This window comes from Peromyscus maniculatus, chromosome 12 (assembly GCF_049852395.1).
Source record: "Peromyscus maniculatus bairdii isolate BWxNUB_F1_BW_parent chromosome 12, HU_Pman_BW_mat_3.1, whole genome shotgun sequence".
Lineage (NCBI taxonomy): Eukaryota > Metazoa > Chordata > Mammalia > Rodentia > Cricetidae > Peromyscus > Peromyscus maniculatus.
This window is the reverse complement of record NC_134863.1, coordinates 825,294-843,847: the sequence shown is the minus strand read 5'-3', so window position 1 is coordinate 843,847 and position 18,554 is coordinate 825,294. Positions and strand designations below refer to the sequence as shown.

Sequence of the window (18,554 nt, the reverse complement as noted above, 5' to 3'; positions counted from 1 at the left end):
ATTACATAACTGCCCAACAATTATTATATAGTAGGTGGTATATTATTTAATGGTGCCATACCAATTTTACTAACTATAAAGATTTTTTTCCAATACAGGATCTCAACATATAGATCTTCTGCTTCAGCCTCTGGTGTAATGAGATTACAGGGAAGCATCTATAATCAGAGCTAGAAATTAGCAGTAACAAATACTTACTGACAATCTGTCAACCCATAAATCTAGGACCATTTGTTCAGTAGTATTGAATTATTTTCTCTGATGTGGAATCATTTTGCTTGAATTTTCTTTTTAATCTAAACTAGGAATATGTAACTTTTCTCCTAAAAATTATTATTTTTTTTTTTTTTTACAAATTGCATTCTCTGATATTCTTGTCAGCTTGCTTTAAAGATATTCATGTGTTCAATATGCTGGCTTGAACTTTGGCCCATACCAAATGGTTGTTTAACCCAAATATCTGAGCAGCAAACTGGGCGGATCCTTCTGGAGAAAGTATAGTTAAACACCCAAGACAACTGAGCAATCGAAGAAATGACCAGACATCCTTAGCACCCCATTTTGGTGTGATGGGGGACAGCTGATAACTGGATATGCAGTATTATCAGTATGAGACGTCACCAGGCCCAACCCATTACTTCTGCTTGCCACTGCAACAAATACATACTCTGTTTTAATCCTCAAAGTTTCATCTGGTCCTTTATGGACAGATGTTGCTTGAAGTTCACATAAAATCCCAAAATTTCCACAATTCTTAATTTTCTCACAATGCCCAATGTCAGAAGTTGAACCCATCAGCACTACAAAACTGCACTGACTGTCTGACTTTAGAAGCAGCTCCATTTGATCTGCAACCCACTCAAAGTTTTTCTTCACCATCTAGAGTCCTTCCGGGGTTACCTCCTTGAGGTCATGGTAAGACTGTTTGTCATTCTGATGGCTCCAATCTCCTGAAGTCCAGAATCTCCAGGAATGATTATCAGCATATATCTCCAGGAATAACATCAGCAAGAAAAATCTTTTTGGTGGTTGCATCAACACCAAATTCAATCTTCATATCAACCAGTGTACAGTTCTGGGGCATCCTAGATTTCTCCAGTATTTCAAAAATAGCTTGTGTAGCATGATTCATGATGTCCACTTCAGTCTGGCCTATAACAAATCCAGCAAAACAAAACTTTGCAGCAATGGGTTGCTCTTCAGACTACTGTGGGTCATTATTTGCATCATCCATGAAGAACATCTCCACTTTTAGTGGGTAAAACTTATACCCCTCCTTTACACCAGGATTCCTTTTGAGGAAAGATCCAGTTGCTATTCTTTGGCACACCCATTCAATTGGAATTATTTCACATTGGGGTGCAATGAAAGCCATCTCCCCATATTTCTTGGTGAAAGCAGTTTTGATACTGGTATCCTGTAACAACTGAAAAATGCAAGTGGTAATCTTATTGGAGATTGCAGCTTTACTTTTCAGGTGGTTCTTTCTAGCTGCAGTTCCTGCTGTAATCTGGTCCTTGCACTGCAGGAGGACTTCTCTTTTCTGCATGGACTACATCTCCATTCCACTTCAGATAATTGCTACACCTGAGGTACTGAACATTGGGAGAAAACTCTATGAGGGTAAGACAAAAGAGGTCTATGAATTGTTAGATAATCCTGGAGTTAACTTTCATTGTAGCAAAAGTTAGCCACTGAGCAACAAAGTGCACTCAAATCAACTGCTGACAGTATGCTGTCCAAAATGGACAAATGGGATACAAAAAAAAAAAAAAAAAAAAAGGACTACACATCATTGCCAAGACAAGTGTAGTTGTAGCTTTAGCAACAGGTATCCTTTGAGATCAGGCACCATCACTGAAATGGCTTTGCAATCGGAAAAAGTACAGTACCCCTCCCTCTCTTTGAAGGCAGCTAAGTAGGCAGTGAACCAATGGCTTCTGGTGTGCAGTGGAACAGTAGCTGAAACAGTTATTCTTCTTTTTTTTTTTTTTTTGGATGGCAGAAACGTTTTTTGTTTTGTTTTTTGAGACAGGGTTTCTCTGTGTAGCTTTGCACCTTTCCTGGAACTCACTCTGTAGCCCAGGCTGACCTCAGACTCACAGAGATCCACCTGCCTCTGCTTCCCGAGCGCTGGGATTAAAGGCATGCACCACCACTGCCCAGCGGCAGCAAAGATTTATTGGTTAGAGTAGGAATAATTTCTCCCTCCTCTTTCCTAGATGAGTATAATTAAGGTATGCACAGACACATGCCTGGCAAATAGATAACTGTTTGCAGAACCCTGGGTCACATGAGGTATTTTGTCCTTCCCTCCACTAAGGTTACAGCCCATCAGATTTTCTGACTGACATTTGGGTTTTTAATAGCTGTTTGTGTGTTAGAGTAAACATTTGTCCTGATTAAATTGGGTTTGAAATGGAAAAAAAATCAATAATTTGTAAGAGTGGGTATCAGCATGACTATGCCCTTTTTCTACTTTAAACTTTTCAAGCATTAAAAGGTGAAACAGTACCTAATTGTTGTGCTAGAAACCCCATCCAATGACTGAGGGATCTGGATGCAGAGATCCATGGCTAGGCTCCGGGTGGAGCTCCGGGAGTCCAATTGGCAAGAAAGAAGAGGGTTTATATGAGCGAGAATTGTTGAAACCAAGGTTGGATAAAGCACAGGGACAAATAACCAAACGAATGGAAACACATAAACTATGAACCAAAGACTGAGGGGCCCCCAAATGGATCAGGCCCTCTGAATAGGTGAGACAGTAGATTGGCTTGATCTGTTTGGGAGGCATCTAGGTAGTGGTACCAGGTCCTGCACTCTTTGCATGAGTTAGCTGTTTGAAACCTGGGACTTATGTAGGGTCGCTTGGCTGAGCCTGGGAGGAGGGGACTGGACCTGCCTGGACTGAGTCTACCAGGTTGATCTCAGTCCTCAGGGGAGGCTTTGACTTGGAGGAGGTGGGTATGGGGGGTGGGCTTGGGGTAAGGGGAGGGGAGGTGCGGGAGGGGGAAAACAAGGGAATCTGTGGCTGATATGTAGAACTGAATTGTATTGTAAAATAATTTTTTTTTTAAAAAAGGTGAAACAGTTATTCTTGAAAGAGTAACAAAGATAACAGAGTTTAACCTCTCAATGGTAGACTGGCATTTAATAAAAGAGATGAAGCCACCCACAAGCCGAAGAGAATAGACAGCTGAATTCCAAAACCACCAAAAATTTCCCAAATTTAAAATCCTGAATCATGACAGGACATTGGTGGAATTCAAGTTTATCTTGTACATGGACGACTCCCACTGAATGTGAGGTCGAGCTATAGGCCTTGTGTACACCCTACTTCACAAATGGGTCTGTCAGATACCCTAAGCCTATAGGCTGAAGATGATGCCCCAACATTTTGGAGAAACCTCAGGTGACTGTCCAGGCAGATGGCTGTTTCTGTCAACTCACATTCTTTTGGAAGCTGCTTGTTTGTACTTTTTGTTTTACAAGGTGATACAATTTCCTTCTTGTGTCTCTAAGGGAGTTGAAGATTAGATAGTTATAGTTAGTTGAAGATTGGATAGTTATAGTTTTCCTTGTTAAGAATTCCAGAAAAGAAGCTCACTAAAGAGATGTAAAATGTTTAAATTTGAAAGACATAAGGTAGTTTTATTTGGTAATAAAAGTTATGATAGAAAGTGAATTAGGTACATTTTGGACACACCAAAATAGGATAGTTAATGGAATATTTTCTCTGAGTTCATCAAATGAAAATGGACTAGACTTTGTTGATGTATTTATTACTTGTATATATTATATAAAGTTACTGTACTTATTGTATATAATTTTTCTCATATTAGTTGTAACTTTTTCATTTTTATTAGAAAAAAGGGGAAATATGGTGATATTTTATTTGTGGTGAAATATGATATTTTATTTGTATGTTAACAAATAAAGTTTGCCTGGAGATCACAGGTCATAGTCAACCATAAACAGAAGTCAGGCAATAGTAGCACATGCCCTTAATCTGATCACATGGTAGGCAGAGTCTCTGTGTGTTCCAGGACACAGCCAAGTGTCGTGACACATGGCTTTAATCTCAGTTCCAAACATAGAGAACTGGAGGTGTATATAGACAGGCAGTGATAAGGAAGTCATGTGGCTGGACTTAGAGCCAATAGGAAGGCACAACAAGAAGGCAATAAAGGTGCAGGTTAGACAGGAAGAGGCTGTCTTCAGAAGCTATGGTGACATGGTGAGCTAAGGTTAGTTGGCTGCTATTGCTCTGATTTCCAAAGCTTGCAGCCCCGTATTTGGCTCTGTGTTTTCATTTAATAAGACTGTTTAGAAATTTGTCTACAAAGTCTGTCAAGCATAAACACGACTGTTCAAAACTAGTACAGTGCATTAAATGTATGAAAATTCACAGTTCTCATTATGTTCCCGAGCAGAGTTGAAAGAGATATTATGTGTGTTTATAGGAAGCACAGTGCTTTTCCTCTCAGCAACCTCATTGTTCTGATTGCATTGCAGCTACAAAAAAGAGAAGAGTGCTTCTTTCTCAAAAACAAAGTTTGTTTCTTGTAAGGGAACTGGGCATTGAATTCCCTTTCATGAATGCAATTTAATCACATGTTGCTTCTATTCCTAGAAATGACATATCTTCTCTAGAAAGCAAAGGCACTGTTGCAATCCCATTGATATACAAAGTAGAAATAAATGCTTCTGTTACCAGCAAGTACAGTCCCTTGGATGTAAGAGAAGTTACTCTTCTTATCAAGTTCCTGAATAGAGTTGAAAATGATATTGCCTGTAACTTAGGTAGCACAGTGCTTTTCTTCTGAGCAGGCACACTGTACTAGGTGTATTGCTAACACAGTAAAGAGAAGAGTACTTACTTCTCAAAATGAAAAGTTGTTTCTTGGAAGGGAACTCCGTGTTCAATTCCCTTTCATAAATACAGTTTAACCACATGCTGCCTCTTGTCCTAGAAACAACAGTTCTTCTCTGATAAGCAGAGTCATTGTTGCACTCTCATTAATAAACACAGTGGAAACACAACTCATGTCATTTCCCAGCAAATACAGTGCACTTGATGTAAGAGAAGATACAGTTCTTCTCAAGTTCCTGAGCAGAGTTGAGTTATTGCCTGTGTTTCTAGAAAGCACAGTGCTTTTCTTTTGAGTAAGCTCACTAATCTAGTAGCATTACTAATGCAGTTGAGAGAAGAGTGCTTCTTTCTCAAAAAACAGTGTTTCTTAAAAGGCACCTTAGCATTAAATTCTTTTTCATAAACACAGTTTACCATATGCTGCCTATTGTTCTACAAACAACAGTTCTATGATAAGCAAAGTCACTGTTGTGCTATCATTCACACACAGTAGAAATACAGCTCGCAACTGTTCCCCACATGCACAATGCCTTTAATATAAGAGAAGCCACTGTTCTTATTAATTTCTTGGCAGATTTAAAGAGATATCACCTGTGTTTCTAGGAAGCACAGTGCTTTTCTTTTAAGAAAGCTCACTATTCTAACTGATTGCTGATACAGTAAAGAGAAGAGTGATTCTTTCTCAAATAGAATGTGTGTTTCTTGTAAGGGAACTTGGTGTTTAATTCCCTTTCATAAAGGCAGTTTAACCACATGTTGCCTCTTTCCTTGAAACAACAGTTCTTCTCTGGTAAGTAAAGTCACTGTTGGTCTCCCAATGATATAAACAGTAAAAACACAATTTGTGTCTGATCTCAGAATGTACAGTGATTAGTATGTAACAGAAGACACTGTTCCTATCAACTTCCTGTGCAGCTTTGAAAGAGATATTGCCAGTGATTCTAGGGAGAAGAGTGCTTTTCTTTTGAGCCAGCTTACTGTTCTAGTCACATTGTTGATGCAGTAAATAGAAGAGTGCATTTTTCTGGAAAACAGTGTGTTTTTTATGTGGAAATTGGTGTTGAATTCCCTTTCATAAACATAGTTTAACCACATATTGTGTCTTGTCCTAGAAACAATTCTTCTCTGGTAAGCAAAGTCACCATGTTCATCCATTAATATACACAGTGGAAATCGAACCCCTGTCTGTTCCCAGAAAGTATAAGAAGACTCACTCTTCTTATCAAGTTCCTGAGTATATTTGAACGAGATATTGCCAGTTAGTTTTTCTAACTGGATTGCTGATACAGTAAAAAGAAGAGTGGTTCTTTCTCAAAAAACAAAGTGTGTTTCTTATAAGGGAACATGGTGTTGAATTCCTTTTCATAAAGTCAGTTTAACTACATGTTGCCTTTTCTCCATGAAACAACAGTTCTTCTCTAGTAGGCAAAGTCACTGTTAGGCTCCCAATCACATAAACAGTTGAAAAACAATTTGCTTCTGATTCCAGCATATACAGTACTTTTGATGTAAGAGAAGCCACTGTACTATCAAGTTCCTGAGCAGAGTTGAAAGAGATATCACCTGTGTTTCTAGGAAGCACAGTGCTTTTCTACTGAGCAAGCTCACTGTAGTAATCACTTTGCTGATACAGTAAAGTGGAAAGTGTTTCTTTCTTGAAAACAAAGTGTTTCTAGGAAGAAACTCAGTGTGAAATTCCTGCTCAAAAATGCAGTTTAACCACATGATGTCTCTTGTCCTAGAAACATCAGTTCTTCTCTAGTAAGCAAAGTCACTGTTGCACTCCCATTCATATGCACAATGGAAATAAAACACACATCTGTTTCCAGCAAGTGCTGTGCATTGGATGTAGGAGAATCCACTCTTTTTATGAAGTTCATTAGCAGAATTTACAGAGATATTACATGTGTTTCTAGGAACCACAGTGCTTTTCTTCTGAGTAACCTCACTATTCTAACTCGGATTACTGATACAGTAAAGAGAAGAGTGCTTCTTTCTAAAAAACAAAGTGTGTTTCTTGTAAGGAAACTCAGAGTTGAATTCTCTTTCATAATCACAGTTTAACTCCATGTTGCCTCTTGTGCTGGAACAATCAATTCTTCTCTGGGAAGCAAAATCTCTGTTGCACTCCCAATTATATGTACAATGGAAATACAAATGCATCTGTTCAAAGCTGGTACAGTGCATCAGATGTAAGAAAAGTCACTCTTCCTATCATGTTCCTGAGCAAAGTTGAAAAAGATATCACCTGTGTTTTAGGAATCACAGTGCTTTTCTTCTGAGAAAGCTCACTGTTCTACTTGCATTGCTGCTACAGTAAAGAGTAGAGTGCTTCTTTGTCAAACACAAAGTGTGTTTCTTATAAGTGAACTCAGTGTTGAATTCCCTTTCATTAACGTAGTTCAACCACATGGTGCCTCTTGTCATAGGAACAGTTCTTCTCTGGTAAGCAAAGTCACTGTTGCATTCCCATTGATATACAAAGTGGAAAAAACAAACACTTCTGTTCCCAGCAAGTACAGTCCCTTGGATGTAAGAGAAGCCATTCTTCTTATCAAGTTCCTGAGCAGAGTTGAAAAAGATATGGCCTGTATTTCTAGATAGCATAGTGTTTTCCTCTGAACAAGAACACTGTACTAGTTGTATTGCTGACACACTAAAGAGAAGAGTGCTTCTTTCTTGAAAACCAAGTATGTTTCTTGTAAAGAATTGCAGTGTTGAATTTTCTTTCTTAAACTCAGTTTAATTACATGTAGCCTCTTCTCCTAGAAACAACATTATTTCTCAGGAAAGCAGTCACTGTTGCACTCCCATTCACATACATAGTGGAAAATAACCCTCATCTGTTCCCAGCAAGTACAGTAAGTGAAGCCACTGTTCTTATCAATTTCCTGAGCATAGTTGAAAGAGATATCGTGTGTGTTTCAGGAAGCACAGTGCTTTTTATTCTGAGCAAGCTCGGTGTTCTAGTTGTATTTCTGCTACAGAAAAGAGTGTTTCTTTCTTGAAAACAAAGTGTGTTTCTGGTAAGGGAACTCAGTGTTGAATTTCTTTTCATGAATGCTGTTTAACACATGTTGCCTCTTGTCCTAGAAACAACAGTTCTTCTCTGGGAAGCAAAGTCACTGTTGTGATCTCATTCATATACAATGTGGAAATATAAATGTGTCTGTTCCCTGCAAGTACAGTACTTTGGATGTCAGAAAATCCACTGCTCTTATCAAGTTTCTGAGCAGAGTTGACAGGGATATCACCTGTGTTCCTAGGAAGCACATTGCTTTATCTCTGAGCAAGCTCACTGTTCCACTTGCATTGATGACACACTGAAGGGAAGAATGCTCCTTTCTGGAAAACAATGTGGGTTTCTTGTAAGGGATTTCAGTGTTGAATTCCCTTTCATAGATGCAGTTATACATATGTTGCCTCTTGTCCTAGAAACAAATTTCTTCTCTGGTTACTAAAGTCTCCTTCATGCTTGAATTCATATACCCAGTGGAAATACAACTTGTGTCTGTTCCCTATATGTACAGTGTGTTCAATGTAAGAGAAGCCACTCTTCTTTTCAAGTTCCTGAGCAGAGTTAAAAAAGATATTGCCTGTGTTTCTAGGAAGCACAGTGCCTTTCCTCCGAGTAAGCTCACTGTTCAAGTAGCATTGCTAATACAGTAAAAAGAAGAGTGCTTTTTCTTCTAAAACAAAGTGTGATTCTAATAAGGGAACTCAGTCTTGAATTCCCACTCATAAACGGAGTTTAACCATATCCTGCCTTTTATCCTAGAATCAACATTTTTTTCTATAATAAGCAAAGTCATTGTTGTGCTTCCATTAATATACAAAGTAAAAAACAACCTGCATCTGTTCCCAACAAATACAATGCACTGGATGTAAAAGAAGCCACTTTTCTTTTCAGGTTCCTGAGCTGAGTTGTAAGAGATATCTTCTGTGTTTCTAGAAAGCACACTGCATTCCCTCTGACCAAGCTCAATGTTTTAGTGTCATTGCTGATACACTAAAGAGAAGACTGCTTCTTTCCTGAAAACAATGTAGATTCCTTATAAGGGAATTGGTTATTGAATTTTCTTTCATAAATGCAGTTTAAACACATGTTGCCTCTTTTCCTAGGAAAAAACTTCTTCTCTGGAAAGCAAAGTCACTGTTGTGCTCCCATTCATCTTCACAGTAGAAATACAACTTTTTTCTGTTCCCAGAAAGGACAGTGCATTGGATATAAGAGAAGCCAATTTTCTCATGTTCCTGAGCAGAGTTGAAAGAGGTATCACCTGTGCTTCTAGGAAGCAAAGTGCTTTTCCTCTGAATAAGCTCACTCTTCTAGCTGCATTGCTGATACAGTAAAGAGAAGACAGCTTCTTTCTTGAAAATGAAGTGTGTGTGTGTGTGTGTGTGTGTGTGTGTGTGTGTGTGTGTGTGTGTGTGTGTTTAAGAGAAATCAGTGTTTAATTCCCATTAAAATATTCAGTTTAACCACATGATGTCTCTTGTCCTAGAAACAACAGTTCTTCTCTGGTAAGCAAAGTCACTATTGCATTCCCATTCATTTTCACAGTGGAAATAAGTCTCTTGTCTCTTCCCAGAAAGTATAGTGCATTTAATATAAGAGAGGTCACTGTCTATTTCATGTTCCTGAGCAGAGTTGAAAAATATATCACCTGTGTTTATAGGAAGCACAGTGATTTTCTTCTGAGCAAGCTTACTGTTCTAGTCGCATTGTTGCTATAGTAAGAGAAGAATGCTTCTTCCTAAAAAAGAAAGTGTGTTTCTTGGAAGGGAACTCATGGTTGAATTCTGTTTCATAAGCATAGTTCACTATATGTTTCCTCTTGTCCTAGAAACAACATTTCTTCTCTAGCAAGCAAAGTCATTGTTGGGAATCCCATTGATACACAAAGTAAAAATAAATGCTGCTATTCACAACAAGTGTAGATCATTGGAAGTAAGATAAGCTACTCTGCTTATCAGGTCCTCAGCAGAGTTGAAAGAGATATGGTCTGTATTTCTAGGTAGCACAGTCTTCCCTCTGAGCAAGCTCACTATACTATACAGTATACATTGCTGACACACTAAAGAAAAAAGTGCGTTGTTCTTGAAACCCTAGTGTTAAGGAAACTCAGCGTTGAATTCCCTTTCATAAATGCACTTTAATCACAGGTTGCCCCTTCTCCTAGAAACAATTCTGAGGAAAGCACAGTCACTATTGCGCTCCCATAAACATACACAGTTGAAAACAACCAACATCTGTTCCCAGCAAGTACAGTGCCTGGCATGTAAGTGAAGCCACTGTTCTTATCAATTTCCTAAACCTGTGTTTCTTGTAATAACAGTGCTTTTCTTCTGATCAAGCACACTGTTCTAGTCGCATTGCTAATATAACAAAAAGATGAGTGCTTCTTTCTCCTAAACAGCGGGGGTTTCTTGTAAAAGATTTTGGTGTTGCATTCCCTTTCATAAATGCGGTCATACATGTTGCCTCTTGTCCTAGAAACAAATTTCTTCTCTGGTCAGCAAAGTCACTCCTGTGCTCCCATTCACATAACCAGTGGAAATACAACTTGTGTCTGTTCCAAGCAAGCGCAGTGTGTTCAATTAAGAGAAGCCACTCTTGAGCCGGGCGGTGGTGGCGCACGCCTTTAATCCCAGCACTCGGGAGGCAGAGCCAGGTGGATCTCTGTGAGTTCGAGGCCAGCCTGGACTACCAAGTGAGTCCCAGGAAAGGCGCAAAGCTACACAGAGAAACCCTGTCTCGAAAAACCAAAAAAAAAAAAAAAAAAAAAGAGAAGCCACTCTTCTTATCAAGCTCCTAAGCAGAAGTAAAGGAGATATGGCCTGTGTTTCTAAGAAGCACAATGATCTTCCTCTGAGTAAGCTTACTGTTCTAGTAGCATTGCTGATGCAGTCAAGAGAAGAGTGCTTATTTCTCAAAAACAAAGTGTTTTTCCTGTAAGGGAAATTGGTGTTATATTCCACTTCATAAATGCAGTTTATCCAAATGTTGCCTCTTGTCTTAGAAACAACACTTCTCTGGTATGCAAAGTCACTGTTGCATTCCCATTAATATACACTGTGGAAATACAACTTTTGTCTGTTCCCAGAAAGTACAGTGACTTGGATGTAAGAGAATCCCTGGTCTTATGAAGTTCATGAGCATAGTTGAAAGATATACCACTTGTGTTTCTAGGAAGCACATTGCTTTTTTTTGAGCAAGATAACTATTATGCTTGCATTCTGATATAGTTCAGAGAAGATTGATTCTTTCTTGAAAACAAAGTATGTTTCATGTAAAGAAACTCAGTGTTGGATTCCTTTTCATAAATGTAGTTTAACCAAATGTTTCCTCTTGTCCTAGAAACAACATTTCTTCTACAGTAAGCAAAGTCACTGTTGCTCTCCCATACACATGCACAGTAGAAAATAACCAGGGTCTGTTCCCAGCAAGTACAGTTTCTTGCATATAAGTGAAGTAACTGTTCTTATCTATTTCCTGAGCTGAGTTGGTACAGATATCTGTTGTTTCAAGGAAGCACAGTGCTTTTCTTCTGTGAATGCTTACTGTTTTAGTGGCACTGCTAATACAGTCAAGAGAATAGTGCTTCTTCCTGAAACAAAGTGTATTTCTTTAAGGGAATTTGGTGTCGAACTCTCATTTATAAATGCAGTTTAATAACATGCTGCCTTTTGTCCTAGAAATAACACTTCTTCCATAGTACACAAAGCCACTATTGTACTTCCATTCATATACACAGTGAAAGACAACCAGCATCTGTCCCCAGTAAGTACAGTGATTAGGATGTAAGTGAAGCCACCATTTTCATCAATTTCCTGAGCTGATGTAAGATATATCTCCTGTGTTTCTAGGAAGCACAGTGCTTTTCATCTGAGCAAGCTCACTGTTCTTTGTCACATTGTTGACACACTAAAGAGAAGACTGTTTCTTGTCAAAAACAATGTGTGTTTCTTTAAGAGAACTCTGTTTATAATTCCCTTCCAAGAAGGGAATGTTGCCTCTTGTCCTTGAAACAAGTCTTCTCTGGTAAGCAAAGACACTGTTCTGCTCCCATTCATATACACAGTGATAATACAACTTGCCTCTGTTCACAGCAAGCACAGTGTGTTGGTTGTAAAAGAAGCCACTGTTTTTTAAAAAATATTTTTATTTTAATTATATATATGAATATATTTAATTTAATTTTACATATCAGCCACAGATTCCCCTGTCCTCCCTCCTCCGACCCCCAAACCTTTTCCCCCAATACACCCCCCATTCCTACCTCCTCCAGGGCAAGGACTCCCCTCCAAAGTCAGCAGAGCTTGGTAGACTCAGTTGAGGCACGTCCAGTGCCCTCCTCCCTACACCAAGGCTGAGCAAAGTATCTCACCACAGGTACTAGGTCCCAAAAAGACAGGTCATGCACCAAGGACAGGTACTGGTTTCACTGCCTGGGGGCCTCCTGAACAGTTCATAGTAATCAACTGTCTCACTTATCTAGAGTGCCTGGTCCAGTTCCCCGGGGGGCTCCTCAGCTATTGGTTTACAGTTCATGTGTTTCCACTAGTTTGGCTATTTGTCCCTGTGCTTTTTCCAATTATGGTCTCAATATCTCTTGCTCATATAAACCCTCCTCTCTCTCACTGATTGGACTCCTGGAATTCCACCTGGGGCTTGGCCGTGGATCTGTGCATCTGCTTCCATAAGGCACTGGATGAGAGTTCTAACATGACAGGGTGTTCGGCCACCTGATCACCACGTAGGTTAGCTCAGGCGCACTCTCAACTATTGCCAGTAGTCTATAGTGGAGGTATCTTTATGGATTTCTGGGGACCTCTCTAGCATTCTGCTTCTTCCTATTCTCATGGGGTCTTCATTTATCATGGTATATCTTTTCTTGTTCTCCCACTCTGTTCCTGATCCAGCTGGGACCTCCCACTCCCCTAAGCTCTCTTTCCCCTGACCTTTGCCCTCCATTACCACCCCTCACCCCCAGTTTGCTCATGTAGATCTCATCCATTTCTCTATCATTGGGCAATCTGTTTCTTTCTTAGGATCCTCTTTACTAGGTACCCTCCCTGGAGTTGTGAGTTACAGTCTGGTTATCCTTTGCTTTATATCTAGTATCCACTTATGAGTGAGTACATACCATGTTTGTCTTTCTTTTTCTTTTTCTTTTTTTCTTTTTTCTTTTTTTGTTTTTTCGAGACAGGGTTTCTCTGTGTAGCTTTGTGCCTTTCCTGGAACTCACTTGGCAGCACAGGCTGGCCTCAAACTCAAAGAGATCTGCGTGGCTCTGCCTCCCGAGAGCTGGGATTAAAGGCATGTGCCACCACCGCCCAGCCCATGTTTGTCTTTCTGAGTCTGGGTTACCTCACTCAGGAGCCATTTGCCTGAATACCTCATGATGTCATTGTTTTTCTCTGCTGAGTAATACTCATTGTGTATATGAACCACATTTTATTTATCCATTCTTCAGTTGAAGGGCATCTAGGTTATTTCCAGGTTCTGGCTATTACAAATAATGCTGCTATTAACATAGCAGTAGCTAGAGTTTTCCTGCCTTACCCACCATCAGGACAAATCTTTGTCTCCTGCCAGTCCCACAGCCACTCAGACCCAACCAAGTAAACACAGAGACTTATATTGCTTGCAAACTGTATGGCCATGCCAGGCTTTTTGCTAACTGTTCTTATATCTTAAATTAACCCATTTCTACAAATCTATACCTTGCCACATGGCTCATGGCTTACCAGCATCCTTACATGCTACTTGTCCTGGCAGTGGCTGCCAGTGACTCTGACTCAGCTTTCCAATTCCCACAATTCTTCTCTTCCTTGTCCTGCCTATATTTCCTCCTGCCTGACTACTGGCCAATCAGTGTTTTATTTATTAACCAATCAGAGAAACACATTTGCCATGCAGAACATCGCACAGCACTCCCCCCTTTTTTTCAAAAAAGAAGGTTTTAACCTTAACAAAGTAAAATTACATATAATTTGGGAATTTGGGTGTAGCTTCTCTTACTACTTCCTGCTGGAGGGGGGCGCTATATCTTATGGGGACATGAAGAAAATTTGAGGATTATGGAATAGTCCATGAAGCTGTATTGTCTGAGCCAGTTGCCTTCAAACCTTTCTGGATGTTGCATCATCTGGGCCATGATGTCATCGGAGAACTTTCAGGGGGTCTTGGCTGGTCAAACCTGATGTATCTGAATCTGTAACAAATCCATAGCCTCTGGCTTTCTGTGAGAACAAAAGCAGAGCCTCCTTTCCAAAGTAACATATCTTTACATCCAAATTTTGAAGTCAAGGTATCTTTAAAATGTACATATTGGTTTAACTCAACATCTTTAGTGATCAAATGCTTTTCTGCAGTTAAAAATCCCAAAGACAACACAATCCAGATTCTCTGTGTAATATTCATCTTTATGTTGCTTATTTTTATAATTTCATTGTCTCTTTAAAGACTTTATTTTTTAAAACTATGTATTTGTTTATATAACTGTATATATCACCTTTTTTGTCTCTTTCAAGCCTATGTATATTTTACACACATTGTAAAGCATTTAAAGTCTTGTTCCATCTGAATCTGTCTTATTGTGAATCTATTGCTTTAAACTGCAGCATTAGTAAGACTGCAACGGTGCTATGGCTAAGTGAACCTTGGCAAAGAGCATGCAGTAATTTTTTGGGAGAAATTAACAGCAAATATCCCAAAAGCAATAGAATTGATCTTATAAAGAGAGCTGATCGGATCTTGCCTCAAATTGTACGGGAAAAACCCATATCTGGAGTTCATACATTTTATACAGATGCCAACAAAGAAGGAAAGGCAGGTTACAAATAAGAAAATTTAAGTAAAGTGGTTCAAAGTCCTTATAATTCAGTTCAAAATCAGAATTGTATGCTATAATGTTGGTATTAATGGATTTTTCAAAACCTCTCAACATAGTAACTGACTCTCAGTATGCTGAAAGAGTGGTATTACATATTGAGACTGCAGAATTTATCCCTGATGCTTCAGTATTAAGTTCACTATTTATTCAATTATAAGATACAATCAGGAGAAGAAGTCATCCTTTATGTATAACTCACATCCATTCCCAAACTGGTCTGCCAGGCCTTCTAGCACAAGGCAATGATGAGATTGATAAATTATTGATATGAAATGTGCTGGAGGCCTCAGAATTTCATAAAAAACATCATGTCAACAGTAAAGGTTTAAAAAACAATTTTTCCATAACCTGGCAACAAGCCAAAGAAATAGTAAAGAAATGTCCTACTTGTTCCTTCTACAATCAAATGCCATTACCAGCAGGATATAGCTCAAAGGGTATTCAGGGGAATGAAATCTGGCAGATGGATATGTTTCATTTTGCAGAATTTGAAAAATTGAAATATGTACATCATACCATTGATACTTATTCAGGATTTCAATGGGCAACTGCTTTGAGTTCTGAAAAAGCTGATTCTGTAATCACTCATTTGCTAGAAGTTATGACCATCATGGGTATACCTGCACAAATCAAAACTGATAATATTCCGGCATATGTCTCTGTTAAAATGAAACACTTTTTTGCTTATTGCAATATAAAACATAGTACATGCATACCCCATAATCCTACAGGTCAAGCAGTTATAGAAAGATCAAACAGAACTCTGAAGGATATGCTAAATAAACAGAAAGGGGTAACAGAAAACCCAAGAAATAGACTACATAATGCTCTATTAACTTTGAATTTTCTCAATGCCAATGAGAAAGGAGCAACAGCTGCAGAGAGACATTGGATAATAGAAAAAAGCACAAAATTAAATCAGCCCATATACTGTAAGGATGTGCTGGCCTCAGAATAGAATCCAGGATATGTGTTACGTAGGGGACAAGGTTTTGCTTTTGTCTCTACAGAAGAAGATAAGCTGTGGGTACCATCAAAATTGATAAAGGTTCGATTTGAAAATGAGAGACCTCTTAATTAGAGGAGGTGATAGTTCATCAACCAGCATGAACATCCAATTTAAACTAACTTATACCAGTAACACATGCCTTTTCATTTAATCAGATAATAACTTGCCAAAAAGGAACACCCCCAAAATTAGTCTTGGGGAAAGGTTTTTGTTTTTGTCTTTTAGGAGAATGAAGGTTAAGGAATCTGAAGAACACAGGACAAATGAGACAACTGAAGAAAAGGGACAAATCATCTATCTGAGGAAACAGAGTGAAATGGCATATGGGCATATCATCTAAATTTTTTATAAGTCTTCTTAAATGTTTGTTTCTGCTCTTCTCTAAAAAAAACAACACTATTGATCTTCTAATAGTCACAGCTCAATTAAAATTTAAAGCTGACTTTGGAGTTGGAGAATGGCTCTCTCCTTCTTCAAACTCAAGCATGTTGTTAAAAGGAAAATGCAAATTCCCGGTATGATGCCAGAATAAAAGAACCATCTTCTGCTAGGAAACAGGAGAAAAGCAAAATTAATTAAGTGACTATTCTATTACTAATCCCAACTCTTGATTCTATTCTGATTCTTTAAACTTTTCTTAAAGTATAAATTTTATATGAAAATTTAAAAGATTAATATATATAGATATAGATATAGATACAGATATATACATTTTAAACTTTGTTAAGATATGAATGGTCATATAGAGTACTAACTAGTTCTAGAAAAAGGCTTCAATTAGCAGCATATATATGTCTTTGTGTTCGAGTCTCTTATCAGTTTTCTGCAGGAAATCATGGCCAGGTCTAACATCTTGTATCCTGCTATGTTGCTGAAGGTGTTTATAAGCTTTATCAGTTCCTGGGTGGAATCTTTGGGGTCACTCAAGTATACTATAATGTCATCTGCAAATAGGAAAAGCTTCACTTCTTCCTTTCCAATTTGTATCCCCTAAATCTCCTTATGTTGTCTTATTGCTCTGGCTAGAACTTCAAGTACTATATTTAATAAGTATGGGGAGAGTGGACAGCCTTGTCTCGTTCCTGATTTTAGAGGAATTGCTTTGAGTTTCTCTCCATTTAATTTGATGTTGGCTGTTGGCTTGCTGTAAATTGCCTTTATTATGTTTAGGTATGTTCCCTGTATTCCTGATCGCTCCAAGACTTTTTTGTTTGTTTGTTTGTTTGTTTGTTTGTTTGTTTGTTTGTTTGTTTTTCGAGACAGGGTTTCTCTGTGTAGCTTTGCGCCTTTCCTGGAACTCACTTGGTAGCCCAGGCTGGCCTCGAACTCACAGAGATCCACCTGCCTCTGCCTCCCGAGTGCTGGGATTAAAGGTGTGGGCCACCACCGCCCGGCACTCCAAGACTTTTATCATGAAGGGGTGTTGGATTTTGTCAAATGCCTTTTCTCCATCTAGTGAGATGATCATGTGTTTTTTTTTTTTTTTTTGAGTTTGTTTATATGGTGTATTACATTGACAGACTTTTGTATGTTGAACCACCCTTGCATCCCTGGGATGAAACCTACTTGATCATGGTGGATAATTGTTCTGATGTGTTCTTGGAGTCTGTTTTCAAGTGTTTTATTGAGTTTTTTTGCATCAATGTTCATGAGGGAGATCAGTCTGTAGTTCTCTTTTTTGTTGTATCCTTGTTTGGTTTAGGAATCAGGGTAATTGTAGCCTCATAGAAGGAGTTTGTTAATGTTCCTTCTGTTTCTATTATGTGGAACAATTTAGAGAGTATTGGTCATAACTCTTCTTTGAAGATCTGGTAGAATTCTGAGCTGAAAACATCTGGTCCTGGGCTTTTTTTTTTTTTTTTGGTTGGGAGAATTTTATTGACTATTTCAATTTCCTTGGGGGTTATTGGACTATTTAAATAGGTAATCTGGTCTTGATTTAACTTAGGTATGTGGTACCTATCCTGAAAATTATCCAGTTCTTTTAGATTTTCCAGTTTTGTGGAGTAAAAGTTTTTGAAGTATGACCTGATGGTTCTTTGGATTTCCTCAATGTCTGTTGTTATGTTCCCCTTTTAATTTCTGATTTTGTTGATTTGGATTCTCTCTCTCTGTATTTTGGTTAGTTTGGATAAGGGCTTGTCTATCTTGTTGATTTTCTCAAAGAACCAACTCTTTGTTTCATTAATTTTTTGTATTATTCTCTTAGTTTCTATTTTATTAATTTCACCTCTCACTTTGATAATTTCTTGGCATCTATTCTTCCTGGGAGATTTTGCTTCTTCTTGTTCTAGAGCTTTCAGGTGTGCTGTTAAGTCACTAGTATGAGATTTCTCCAACTTCTTTATGTGGGTATTTAGTGCTATGAATTTCCCTCTTAGCACTGCTTTCATAGTGTCCCATAAGTTTGGGTATGTGGTGTCTTCATTTTCATTGATCTCTAGGAAGTCTTTAATTTCTTTCTTTATTTCTTCCTTAACCCATTGGTGATTCAGTTGAGCATTATTCAGTTTCCATGAGATTGTAGGTTTTCTGTAGTTTTTGCTGTTGTTGAAATCTAACTTTAAAACATGGTGGTCTGATAGAACACATGAGGTTATTCCAATTGTTTTGTATCTGTTGAGATTTGCTTTGTGGCCAAGTATGTGGTTGATTTTAGAGAAAGTTCCATAGGGTGCTGAGAAGAAGGTATATTCTTTTTTGTTAGGATGGAATGTTCTGTAGATATCTATTAGGTCCAATTGGGTCATGACATCAGTTAAGTCCTTTA

At 38.4% G+C, this 18,554-nt stretch overlaps 1 pseudogene; it reads right to left on the bottom strand.

The window, feature by feature from the left end:
- Positions 1-349: 349 nt before the first annotated feature.
- Positions 350-1,549, bottom strand: LOC102910653 (bifunctional phosphoribosylaminoimidazole carboxylase/phosphoribosylaminoimidazole succinocarboxamide synthetase pseudogene; annotated as a pseudogene).
- Positions 1,550-18,554: the final 17,005 nt, after the last annotated feature.